This window comes from Lycorma delicatula, chromosome 11 (assembly GCF_047948215.1).
Source record: "Lycorma delicatula isolate Av1 chromosome 11, ASM4794821v1, whole genome shotgun sequence".
NCBI lineage: Eukaryota > Metazoa > Arthropoda > Insecta > Hemiptera > Fulgoridae > Lycorma > Lycorma delicatula.
Window position 1 is genome coordinate 77,073,096 of NC_134465.1, and position 14,533 is coordinate 77,087,628.

The 14,533-nt window shown below is 34.5% G+C and overlaps 1 protein-coding gene across 3 annotated transcripts in view; it reads left to right on the forward strand.

The window, feature by feature from the left end:
- LOC142332307 (regulator of telomere elongation helicase 1 homolog) overlaps window positions 1–14,533 on the forward strand; it is a 366,979-nt gene that overhangs the window by 62,225 nt on the left and 290,221 nt on the right. The window lies entirely within an intron of this gene.

The window sequence follows — 14,533 nt, forward strand, 5'->3', positions numbered from 1 at the left end:
GCTGACGCTCTTAGTATCTAGATTTTGATGTACCGTCATCGTGTTTAACTGATCGACAAATGTTTTTCTGTAACCGTCAGTCATGAGGATTTTTCTATTACAAGAGCTACTGTTAGAATGATTCTAGAACGGATACGAGTGGCTATTGATACTCCCGGTACATCCGCTTGTCAACGAATAAGCAGATAATAATCGTTATTATTTTCCTTATGATAACGCTAAATAACCACACAATCATGTTTTTTCCTGCTTATCTATTGCTCACACATCCGTTCAAGTTTTTACAACTATTTTTTCCTTATAAACAGGAAATGCCTATCACCAATTACCTCCGCTCAAGTTTAAACAACTATTTTTTCCTCATAAACAGGAGACGCTGCTTATTAACCACATAACATGTTTTACATCCTAATCACCAATCACGTCCGCTACACTCCGATTATAACAAAAACTTAATCTTTTCCTTATAAACCAGGTAAACACAGTCAACCCACCACATCCTACCAATTTGTATAAATAATGAAGTTTAACTAGTACCTTTCCACTTAGCAGTTAGCAGATGAAGAATTTGTAGTGTACGTAATTAAGAGCGATACACTAGAATTCCTTTCTCCTAATATTGATGAAGTATATGATTATTTTGAATCAGTACGTAATAATACATATATGTACCAATGAAGATCTTTTAAGAAAAAAAAATAATTGAATACGATAAATTATATAAACCTTTACGAATATAACAATCCTTTTACCAAAAAACGGTCTTTTTCAGGACCACCTTTAACTAAATGTATTTGTGTTAAACTCTCTCCTCACCATTTGTAACACAATTGATAGTGGATAAATCCAATATCATATCGTGTCATGGGCCTTGGAACCACTACATTCAATAACTGCAATTAGATATTGTTTAAAACAATTGTTACAACTTATTGTATGGGGGTTTAAAGTGTTTTTTGTTTTGTGTATGTGTGTATTATGCTTTGTCGTAGTTAAAAGGACTTTTTTTATAAGAAAAATGGTTTAAATTAAAAAAAAATTCGTTTCGATGAATGACGGTTTTCTTTATCCTTTTCTTCGTCTTTTTGTTTACGTTTCGTATTCTTGTATTAAATAAAATAAAAAGAAGCGATATGACGTCCTCTCGTATATCGATTGGTTTTAACGTAATCGATTTCTGAGTTTCCATCCGCGTCGTACGCCACTACGCCACCAAGAGAGGTTGGGTATCATCGCCACAGATGTTAGAACAATCTACCTCATCACGTGACCTGAAGAAAAGTCCGCCGTCTACCGTTACTACATTAGAAGTTACTTTTCTTTTTTCATTTGCAACAAACACGTTTACAGCTAGTACGTTGTTTTTTCTATGAGGCGTATTGAGATCGTGTACGCCTTTACGTAACCATGGTAGAAATTGGTAGTATCCGAAAAATAGCACTTATTTACTGTCAATAAGTGCGATAGCTTTATCACCGCTTTCAAATTCGCAATAATTTTTCGTCCGCATCCTATATCACCATCATTGTTGATTTCGGTTGCGTTCCCATATCGTGTGTCCACCATACTTGCGTCATTATGTCATACGGTTTGTCGATTTTCATTTCGCTGACGCTCTTAGTATCTAGATTTTGATGTACCGTCATCGTGTTTAACTGATCGACAAATGTTTTTCTGTAACCGTCAGTCATGAGGATTTTTCTATTACAAGAGCTACTGTTAGAATGATTCTAGAACGGATACGAGTGGCTATTGATACTCCCGGTACATCCGCTTGTCAACGAATAAGCAGATAATAATCGTTATTATTTTCCTTATGATAACGCTAAATAACCACACAATCATGTTTTTTCCTGCTTATCTATTGCACACACATCCGTTCAAGTTTCTACAACTATTTTTTCCTTATATACAGGAAATGCCTATCACCAATTACCTCCGCTCAAGTGTTAAACAACTATTTTTTCCTCATAAACAGGAGACGCTGCTTATTAACCACATAACATGTTTTACATCCTAATCACCAATCACATCCGCTAGACTCCGATTAAAACAAAAACCTAATCTTTTCATTATAAATCAGGTAAACACAGTCAACCCACCACATCCTACCAATTTGTATAAATAATGCAGTTTAACTAGTACACTTCCACTTAGTAGTTAGCAGATGAAGAATTTGTAGTGTACGTAATTAAGAGCTTTACACTAGAATTCCTTTTTCCTAATATTGATGAAGTATATGATTATTTTGAATCACTACGTAATAATACATATATGTACCAATGAAGATCTTTTTAGAAAAAAAATGATTGAATACGATAAATTATATAAACCTTTACGAATATAACAATCCTTTTACCAAAAAACGGTGTTTTTCAGGACCACCTTTAACTAAATGTATTTGTGTTAAACTCTCTCCTCACCATTTGTAACACAATTGATAGTGGATAAATCCAATATCATATCGTGTCATGGGCCTTGGAACGACTACATTCAATAAGTGCAATTAGATATTGTTTAAAACAATAGTTACAACTTATTGTATGGGGGTTTAAAGTGTTTTTTGTTTTGTGTATGTGTGTAATATGCTTTGTCGTCGTTAAAAGGACTTTTTTTATAAGAAAAATGGTTTAAATTAAAAAAAAATTCGTTTCGATGAATGACGGTTTTCTTTATCCTTTTCTTCGTCTTTTTGTTTACGTTTCGTATTCTTGTATTAAATAAAATAAAAAGAAGCGATATGACGTCCTCTCGTATATCGATTGGTTTTAACGTAATCGATTTCTGAGTTTCCATCCGCGTCGTACGCCACTACGCCACCAAGAGAGGTTGGGTATCATCGCCACAGATGTTAGAACAATGTACCTCATCACGTGACCTGAAGAAAAGTCCGCCGTCTACCGTTACTACATTAGAAGTTACTTTTCTTTTTTCATTTGCAACAAACACGTTTACAGCTAGTACGTTGTTTTTTCTATGAGGCGTATTGAGATCGTGTACGCCTTTACGTAACCATGGTAGAAATTGGTAGTATCCGAAAAATAGCACTTATTTACTGTCAATAAGTGCGATAGCTTTATCACCGCTTTCAACTTCGCAATAATTTTTCGTCCGCATCCTATATCACCATCATTGTTGATTTCGTTTGCGTTCCCATATCGTGTGTCCACCATACTTGCGTCATTATGTCATACGGTTTTTCGATTTTGATTTCGCTGACGCTCTTAGTATCTAGAATTCGATGTACCGTCATCGTGTTTAACTGATCGACAAATGTTTTTCTGTAACCGTCAGTCATGAGGATTTTTCTATTACAAGAGCTACTGTTAGAATGATTCTAGAACGGATACGAGTGGCTATTGATACTCCCGGTACATCCGCTTGTCAACGAATAAGCAGATAATAATCGTTATTATTTTCCTTATGATAACGCTAAATAACCACACAATCATGTTTTTTCCTGCTTATCTATTGCACACACATCCGTTCAAGTTTTTACAACTATTTTTGCCTTATAAACAGGAAATGCCTATCACCAATTACCTCCGCTCAAGTTTAAACAACTATTTTTTCCTCATAAACAGGAGACGCTGCTTATTAACCACATAACATGTTTTACATCCTAATCACCAATCACATCCGCTACACTCCGATTATAACAAAAACTTAATCTTTTCCTTATAAACCAGGTAAACACAGTCAACCCACCACATCCTACCAATTTGTATAAATAATGCAGTTTAACTAGTACACTTCCACTTAGCAGTTAGCAGATGAAGAATTTGTAGTGTACGTAATTAAGAGCGATACACTAGAATTCCTTTTTCCTAATATTGATGAAGTATATGATTATTTTGAATCACTACGTAATAATACATATATGTACCAATGAAAATCTTTTTAGAAAAAAAATGATTGAATACGATAAATTATATAAACCTTTACGAATATAACAATCCTTTTACCAAAAAACGGTGTTTTTCAGGACCACCTTTAACTAAATGTATTTGTGTTAAACTCTCTCCTCACCATTTGTAACACAATTGATAGTGGATAAATCCAATATCATATCGTGTCATGGGCCTTGGAACGACTACATTCAATAACTGCAATTAGATATTGTTTAAAACAATAGTTACAACTTATTGTATGGGGGTTTAAAGTGTTTTTTGTTTTGTGTATGTGTGTATTATGCTTTGTCGTAGTTAAAAGGACTTTTTTTATAAGAAAAATGGTTTAAATTAAAAAAAAATTCGTTTCGATGAATGACAGTTTTCTTTATCCTTTTCTTCGTCTTTTTGTTTACGTTTCGTATTCTTGTATTAAATAAAATAAAAAGAAGCGATATGACGTCCTCTCGTATATCGATTGGTTTTAACGTAATCGATTTCTGAGTTTCCATCCGCGTCGTACGCCACTACGCCACCAAGAGAGGTTGGGTATCATCGCCACAGATGTTAGAACAATCTACCTCATCACGTGACCTGAAGAAAAGTCCGCCGTCTACCGTTACTACATTAGAAGTTACTTTTCTTTTTTCATTTGCAACAAACACGTTTACAGCTAGTACGTTGTTTTTTCTATGAGGCGTATTGAGATCGTGTACGCCTTTACGTAACCATGGTAGAAATTGGTAGTATCCGAAAAATAGCACTTATTTACTGTCAATAAGTGCGATAGCTTTATCACCGCTTTCAAATTCGCAATAATTTTTCGTCCGCATCCTATATCACCATCATTGTTGATTTCGGTTGCGTTCCCATATCGTGTGTCCACCATACTTGCGTCATTATGTCATACGGTTTGTCGATTTTCATTTCGCTGACGCTCTTAGTATCTAGATTTTGATGTACCGTCATCGTGTTTAACTGATCGACAAATGTTTTTCTGTAACCGTCAGTCATGAGGATTTTTCTATTACAAGAGCTACTGTTAGAATGATTCTAGAACGGATACGAGTGGCTATTGATACTCCCGGTACATCCGCTTGTCAACGAATAAGCAGATAATAATCGTTATTATTTTCCTTATGATAACGCTAAATAACCACACAATCATGTTTTTTCCTGCTTATCTATTGCACACACATCCGTTCAAGTTTCTACAACTATTTTTTCCTTATATACAGGAAATGCCTATCACCAATTACCTCCGCTCAAGTGTTAAACAACTATTTTTTCCTCATAAACAGGAGACGCTGCTTATTAACCACATAACATGTTTTACATCCTAATCACCAATCACATCCGCTAGACTCCGATTAAAACAAAAACCTAATCTTTTCATTATAAATCAGGTAAACACAGTCAACCCACCACATCCTACCAATTTGTATAAATAATGCAGTTTAACTAGTACACTTCCACTTAGCAGTTAGCAGATGAAGAATTTGTAGTGTACGTAATTAAGAGCTTTACACTAGAATTCCTTTTTCCTAATATTGATGAAGTATATGATTATTTTGAATCACTACGTAATAATACATATATGTACCAATGAAGATCTTTTTAGAAAAAAAATGATTGAATACGATAAATTATATAAACCTTTACGAATATAACAATCCTTTTACCAAAAAACGGTGTTTTTCAGGACCACCTTTAACTAAATGTATTTGTGTTAAACTCTCTCCTCACCATTTGTAACACAATTGATAGTGGATAAATCCAATATCATATCGTGTCATGGGCCTTGGAACGACTACATTCAATAAGTGCAATTAGATATTGTTTAAAACAATAGTTACAACTTATTGTATGGGGGTTTAAAGTGTTTTTTGTTTTGTGTATGTGTGTAATATGCTTTGTCGTCGTTAAAAGGACTTTTTTTATAAGAAAAATGGTTTAAATTAAAAAAAAATTCGTTTCGATGAATGACGGTTTTCTTTATCCTTTTCTTCGTCTTTTTGTTTACGTTTCGTATTCTTGTATTAAATAAAATAAAAAGAAGCGATATGACGTCCTCTCGTATATCGATTGGTTTTAACGTAATCGATTTCTGAGTTTCCATCCGCGTCGTACGCCACTACGCCACCAAGAGAGGTTGGGTATCATTGCCACAGATGTTAGAACAATGTACCTCATCACGTGACCTGAAGAAAAGTCCGCCGTCTACCGTTACTACATTAGAAGTTACTTTTCTTTTTTCATTTGCAACAAACACGTTTACAGCTAGTACGTTGTTTTTTCTATGAGGCGTATTGAGATCGTGTACGCCTTTACGTAACCATGGTAGAAATTGGTAGTATCCGAAAAATAGCACTTATTTACTGTCAATAAGTGCGATAGCTTTATCACCGCTTTCAACTTCGCAATAATTTTTCGTCCGCATCCTATATCACCATCATTGTTGATTTCGTTTGCGTTCCCATATCGTGTGTCCACCATACTTGCGTCATTATGTCATACGGTTTTTCGATTTTGATTTCGCTGACGCTCTTAGTATCTAGAATTCGATGTACCGTCATCGTGTTTAACTGATCGACAAATGTTTTTCTGTAACCGTCAGTCATGAGGATTTTTCTATTACAAGAGCTACTGTTAGAATGATTCTAGAACGGATACGAGTGGCTATTGATACTCCCGGTACATCCGCTTGTCAACGAATAAGCAGATAATAATCGTTATTATTTTCCTTATGATAACGCTAAATAACCACACAATCATGTTTTTTCCTGCTTATCTATTGCACACACATCCGTTCAAGTTTTTACAACTATTTTTGCCTTATAAACAGGAAATGCCTATCACCAATTACCTCCGCTCAAGTTTAAACAACTATTTTTTCCTCATAAACAGGAGACGCTGCTTATTAACCACATAACATGTTTTACATCCTAATCACCAATCACATCCGCTACACTCCGATTATAACAAAAACTTAATCTTTTCCTTATAAACCAGGTAAACACTGTCAACCCACCACATCCTACCAATTTGTATAAATAATGCAGTTTAACTAGTACACTTCCACTTAGCAGTTAGCAGATGAAGAATTTGTAGTGTACGTAATTAAGAGCGATACACTAGAATTCCTTTTTCCTAATATTGATGAAGTATATGATTATTTTGAATCACTACGTAATAATACATATATGTACCAATGAAAATCTTTTTAGAAAAAAAATGATTGAATACGATAAATTATATAAACCTTTACGAATATAACAATCCTTTTACCAAAAAACGGTGTTTTTCAGGACCACCTTTAACTAAATGTATTTGTGTTAAACTCTCTCCTCACCATTTGTAACACAATTGATAGTGGATAAATCCAATATCATATCGTGTCATGGGCCTTGGAACGACTACATTCAATAAGTGCAATTAGATATTGTTTAAAACAATAGTTACAACTTATTGTATGGGGGTTTAAAGTGTTTTTTGTTTTGTGTATGTGTGTAATATGCTTTGTCGTCGTTAAAAGGACTTTTTTTACAAGAAAAATGGTTTAAATTAAAAAAAAATTCGTTTCGATGAATGAAGGTTTTCTTTATCCTTTTCTTCGTCTTTTTGTTTACGTTTCGTATTCTTGTATTAAATAAAATAAAAAGAAGCGATTTGACGTCCTCTCGTATATCGATTGGTTTTAACGTAATCGATTTCTGAGTTTCCATCCGCGTCGTACGCCACTACGCCACCAAGAGAGGTTGGGTATCATCGCCACAGATGTTAGAACAATCTACCTCATCACGTGACCTGAAGAAAAGTCCGCCGTCTACCGTTACTACATTAGAAGTTACTTTTCTTTTTTCATTTGCAACAAACACGTTTACAGCTAGTACGTTGTTTTTTCTATGAGGCGTATTGAGATCGTGTACGCCTTTACGTAACCATGGTAGAAATTGGTAGTATCCGAAAAATAGCACTTATTTACTGTCAATAAGTGCGATAGCTTTATCACCGCTTTCAAATTCGCAATACTTTTTCGTCCGCATCCTATATCACCATCATTGTTGATTTCGGTTGCGTTCCCATATCGTGTGTCCACCATACTTGCGTCATTATGTCATACGGTTTGTCGATTTTCATTTCGCTGACGCTCTTAGTATCTAGATTTTGATGTACCGTCATCGTGTTTAACTGATCGACAAATGTTTTTCTGTAACCGTCAGTCATGAGGATTTTTCTATTACAAGAGCTACTGTTAGAATGATTCTAGAACGGATACGAGTGGCTATTGATACTCCCGGTACATCCGCTTGTCAACGAATAAGCAGATAATAATCGTTATTATTTTCCTTATGATAACGCTAAATAACCACACAATCATGTTTTTTCCTGCTTATCTATTGCACACACATCCGTTCAAGTTTTTACAACTATTTTTTCCTTATAAACAGGAAATGCCTATCACCAATTACCTCCGCTCAAGTTTAAACAACTATTTTTTCCTCATAAACAGGAGACGCTGCTTATTAACCACATAACATGTTTTACATCCTAATCACCAATCACGTCCGCTACACTCCGATTATAACAAAAACTTAATCTTTTCCTTATAAACCAGGTAAACACAGTCAACCCACCACATCCTACCAATTTGTATAAATAATGAAGTTTAACTAGTACCTTTCCACTTAGCAGTTAGCAGATGAAGAATTTGTAGTGTACGTAATTAAGAGCGATACACTAGAATTCCTTTCTCCTAATATTGATGAAGTATATGATTATTTTGAATCAGTACGTAATAATACATATATGTACCAATGAAGATCTTTTAAGAAAAAAAAATAATTGAATACGATAAATTATATAAACCTTTACGAATATAACAATCCTTTTACCAAAAAACGGTCTTTTTCAGGACCACCTTTAACTAAATGTATTTGTGTTAAACTCTCTCCTCACCATTTGTAACACAATTGATAGTGGATAAATCCAATATCATATCGTGTCATGGGCCTTGGAACCACTACATTCAATAACTGCAATTAGATATTGTTTAAAACAATAGTTACAACTTATTGTATGGGGGTTTAAAGTGTTTTTTGTTTTGTGTATGTGTGTATTATGCTTTGTCGTAGTTAAAAGGACTTTTTTTATAAGAAAAATGGTTTAAATTAAAAAAAAATTCGTTTCGATGAATGACAGTTTTCTTTATCCTTTTCTTCGTCTTTTTGTTTACGTTTCGTATTCTTGTATTAAATAAAATAAAAAGAAGCGATATGACGTCCTCTCGTATATCGATTGGTTTTAACGTAATCGATTTCTGAGTTTCCATCCGCGTCGTACGCCACTACGCCACCAAGAGAGGTTGGGTATCATCGCCACAGATGTTAGAACAATCTACCTCATCACGTGACCTGAAGAAAAGTCCGCCGTCTACCGTTACTACATTAGAAGTTACTTTTCTTTTTTCATTTGCAACAAACACGTTTACAGCTAGTACGTTGTTTTTTCTATGAGGCGTATTGAGATCGTGTACGCCTTTACGTAACCATGGTAGAAATTGGTAGTATCCGAAAAATAGCACTTATTTACTGTCAATAAGTGCGATAGCTTTATCACCGCTTTCAAATTCGCAATACTTTTTCGTCCGCATCCTATATCACCATCATTGTTGATTTCGGTTGCGTTCCCATATCGTGTGTCCACCATACTTGCGTCATTATGTCATACGGTTTGTCGATTTTCATTTCGCTGACGCTCTTAGTATCTAGATTTTGATGTACCGTCATCGTGTTTAACTGATCGACAAATGTTTTTCTGTAACCGTCAGTCATGAGGATTTTTCTATTACAAGAGCTACTGTTAGAATGATTCTAGAACGGATACGAGTGGCTATTGATACTCCCGGTACATCCGCTTGTCAACGAATAAGCAGATAATAATCGTTATTATTTTCCTTATGATAACGCTAAATAACCACACAATCATGTTTTTTCCTGCTTATCTATTGCTCACACATCCGTTCAAGTTTTTACAACTATTTTTTCCTTATAAACAGGAAATGCCTATCACCAATTACCTCCGCTCAAGTTTAAACAACTATTTTTTCCTCATAAACAGGAGACGCTGCTTATTAACCACATAACATGTTTTACATCCTAATCACCAATCACGTCCGCTACACTCCGATTATAACAAAAACTTAATCTTTTCCTTATAAACCAGGTAAACACAGTCAACCCACCACATCCTACCAATTTGTATAAATAATGAAGTTTAACTAGTACCTTTCCACTTAGCAGTTAGCAGATGAAGAATTTGTAGTGTACGTAATTAAGAGCGATACACTAGAATTCCTTTCTCCTAATATTGATGAAGTATATGATTATTTTGAATCAGTACGTAATAATACATATATGTACCAATGAAGATCTTTTAAGAAAAAAAAATAATTGAATACGATAAATTATATAAACCTTTACGAATATAACAATCCTTTTACCAAAAAACGGTCTTTTTCAGGACCACCTTTAACTAAATGTATTTGTGTTAAACTCTCTCCTCACCATTTGTAACACAATTGATAGTGGATAAATCCAATATCATATCGTGTCATGGGCCTTGGAACCACTACATTCAATAACTGCAATTAGATATTGTTTAAAACAATTGTTACAACTTATTGTATGGGGGTTTAAAGTGTTTTTTGTTTTGTGTATGTGTGTATTATGCTTTGTCGTAGTTAAAAGGACTTTTTTTATAAGAAAAATGGTTTAAATTAAAAAAAAATTCGTTTCGATGAATGACGGTTTTCTTTATCCTTTTCTTCGTCTTTTTGTTTACGTTTCGTATTCTTGTATTAAATAAAATAAAAAGAAGCGATATGACGTCCTCTCGTATATCGATTGGTTTTAACGTAATCGATTTCTGAGTTTCCATCCGCGTCGTACGCCACTACGCCACCAAGAGAGGTTGGGTATCATCGCCACAGATGTTAGAACAATCTACCTCATCACGTGACCTGAAGAAAAGTCCGCCGTCTACCGTTACTACATTAGAAGTTACTTTTCTTTTTTCATTTGCAACAAACACGTTTACAGCTAGTACGTTGTTTTTTCTATGAGGCGTATTGAGATCGTGTACGCCTTTACGTAACCATGGTAGAAATTGGTAGTATCCGAAAAATAGCACTTATTTACTGTCAATAAGTGCGATAGCTTTATCACCGCTTTCAAATTCGCAATAATTTTTCGTCCGCATCCTATATCACCATCATTGTTGATTTCGGTTGCGTTCCCATATCGTGTGTCCACCATACTTGCGTCATTATGTCATACGGTTTGTCGATTTTCGTTTCGCTGACGCTCTTAGTATCTAGATTTTGATGTACCGTCATCGTGTTTAACTGATCGACAAATGTTTTTCTGTAACCGTCAGTCATGAGGATTTTTCTATTACAAGAGCTACTGTTAGAATGATTCTAGAACGGATACGAGTGGCTATTGATACTCCCGGTACATCCGCTTGTCAACGAATAAGCAGATAATAATCGTTATTATTTTCCTTATGATAACGCTAAATAACCACACAATCATGTTTTTTCCTGCTTATCTATTGCACACACATCCGTTCAAGTTTCTACAACTATTTTTTCCTTATATACAGGAAATGCCTATCACCAATTACCTCCGCTCAAGTGTTAAACAACTATTTTTTCCTCATAAACAGGAGACGCTGCTTATTAACCACATAACATGTTTTACATCCTAATCACCAATCACATCCGCTAGACTCCGATTAAAACAAAAACCTAATCTTTTCATTATAAATCAGGTAAACACAGTCAACCCACCACATCCTACCAATTTGTATAAATAATGCAGTTTAACTAGTACACTTCCACTTAGTAGTTAGCAGATGAAGAATTTGTAGTGTACGTAATTAAGAGCTTTACACTAGAATTCCTTTTTCCTAATATTGATGAAGTATATGATTATTTTGAATCACTACGTAATAATACATATATGTACCAATGAAGATCTTTTTAGAAAAAAAATGATTGAATACGATAAATTATATAAACCTTTACGAATATAACAATCCTTTTACCAAAAAACGGTGTTTTTCAGGACCACCTTTAACTAAATGTATTTGTGTTAAACTCTCTCCTCACCATTTGTAACACAATTGATAGTGGATAAATCCAATATCATATCGTGTCATGGGCCTTGGAACGACTACATTCAATAAGTGCAATTAGATATTGTTTAAAACAATAGTTACAACTTATTGTATGGGGGTTTAAAGTGTTTTTTGTTTTGTGTATGTGTGTAATATGCTTTGTCGTCGTTAAAAGGACTTTTTTTATAAGAAAAATGGTTTAAATTAAAAAAAAATTCGTTTCGATGAATGACGGTTTTCTTTATCCTTTTCTTCGTCTTTTTGTTTACGTTTCGTATTCTTGTATTAAATAAAATAAAAAGAAGCGATATGACGTCCTCTCGTATATCGATTGGTTTTAACGTAATCGATTTCTGAGTTTCCATCCGCGTCGTACGCCACTACGCCACCAAGAGAGGTTGGGTATCATCGCCACAGATGTTAGAACAATGTACCTCATCACGTGACCTGAAGAAAAGTCCGCCGTCTACCGTTACTACATTAGAAGTTACTTTTCTTTTTTCATTTGCAACAAACACGTTTACAGCTAGTACGTTGTTTTTTCTATGAGGCGTATTGAGATCGTGTACGCCTTTACGTAACCATGGTAGAAATTGGTAGTATCCGAAAAATAGCACTTATTTACTGTCAATAAGTGCGATAGCTTTATCACCGCTTTCAACTTCGCAATAATTTTTCGTCCGCATCCTATATCACCATCATTGTTGATTTCGTTTGCGTTCCCATATCGTGTGTCCACCATACTTGCGTCATTATGTCATACGGTTTTTCGATTTTGATTTCGCTGACGCTCTTAGTATCTAGAATTCGATGTACCGTCATCGTGTTTAACTGATCGACAAATGTTTTTCTGTAACCGTCAGTCATGAGGATTTTTCTATTACAAGAGCTACTGTTAGAATGATTCTAGAACGGATACGAGTGGCTATTGATACTCCCGGTACATCCGCTTGTCAACGAATAAGCAGATAATAATCGTTATTATTTTCCTTATGATAACGCTAAATAACCACACAATCATGTTTTTTCCTGCTTATCTATTGCACACACATCCGTTCAAGTTTTTACAACTATTTTTGCCTTATAAACAGGAAATGCCTATCACCAATTACCTCCGCTCAAGTTTAAACAACTATTTTTTCCTCATAAACAGGAGACGCTGCTTATTAACCACATAACATGTTTTACATCCTAATCACCAATCACATCCGCTACACTCCGATTATAACAAAAACTTAATCTTTTCCTTATAAACCAGGTAAACACAGTCAACCCACCACATCCTACCAATTTGTATAAATAATGCAGTTTAACTAGTACACTTCCACTTAGCAGTTAGCAGATGAAGAATTTGTAGTGTACGTAATTAAGAGCGATACACTAGAATTCCTTTTTCCTAATATTGATGAAGTATATGATTATTTTGAATCACTACGTAATAATACATATATGTACCAATGAAAATCTTTTTAGAAAAAAAATGATTGAATACGATAAATTATATAAACCTTTACGAATATAACAATCCTTTTACCAAAAAAACGGTGTTTTTCAGGACCACCTTTAACTAAATGTATTTGTGTTAAACTCTCTCCTCACCATTTGTAACACAATTGATAGTGGATAAATCCAATATCATATCGTGTCATGGGCCTTGGAACGACTACATTCAATAACTGCAATTAGATATTGTTTAAAACAATAGTTACAACTTATTGTATGGGGGTTTAAAGTGTTTTTTGTTTTGTGTATGTGTGTATTATGCTTTGTCGTAGTTAAAAGGACTTTTTTTATAAGAAAAATGGTTTAAATTAAAAAAAAATTCGTTTCGATGAATGACAGTTTTCTTTATCCTTTTCTTCGTCTTTTTGTTTACGTTTCGTATTCTTGTATTAAATAAAATAAAAAGAAGCGATATGACGTCCTCTCGTATATCGATTGGTTTTAACGTAATCGATTTCTGAGTTTCCATCCGCGTCGTACGCCACTACGCCACCAAGAGAGGTTGGGTATCATCGCCACAGATGTTAGAACAATCTACCTCATCACGTGACCTGAAGAAAAGTCCGCCGTCTACCGTTACTACATTAGAAGTTACTTTTCTTTTTTCATTTGCAACAAACACGTTTACAGCTAGTACGTTGTTTTTTCTATGAGGCGTATTGAGATCGTGTACGCCTTTACGTAACCATGGTAGAAATTGGTAGTATCCGAAAAATAGCACTTATTTACTGTCAATAAGTGCGATAGCTTTATCACCGCTTTCAAATTCGCAATACTTTTTCGTCCGCATCCTATATCACCATCATTGTTGATTTCGGTTGCGTTCCCATATCGTGTGTCCACCATACTTGCGTCATTATGTCATACGGTTTGTCGATTTTCATTTCGCTGACGCTCTTAGTATCTAGATTTTGATGTACCGTCATCGTGTTTAACTGATCGACAAATGTTTTTCTGTA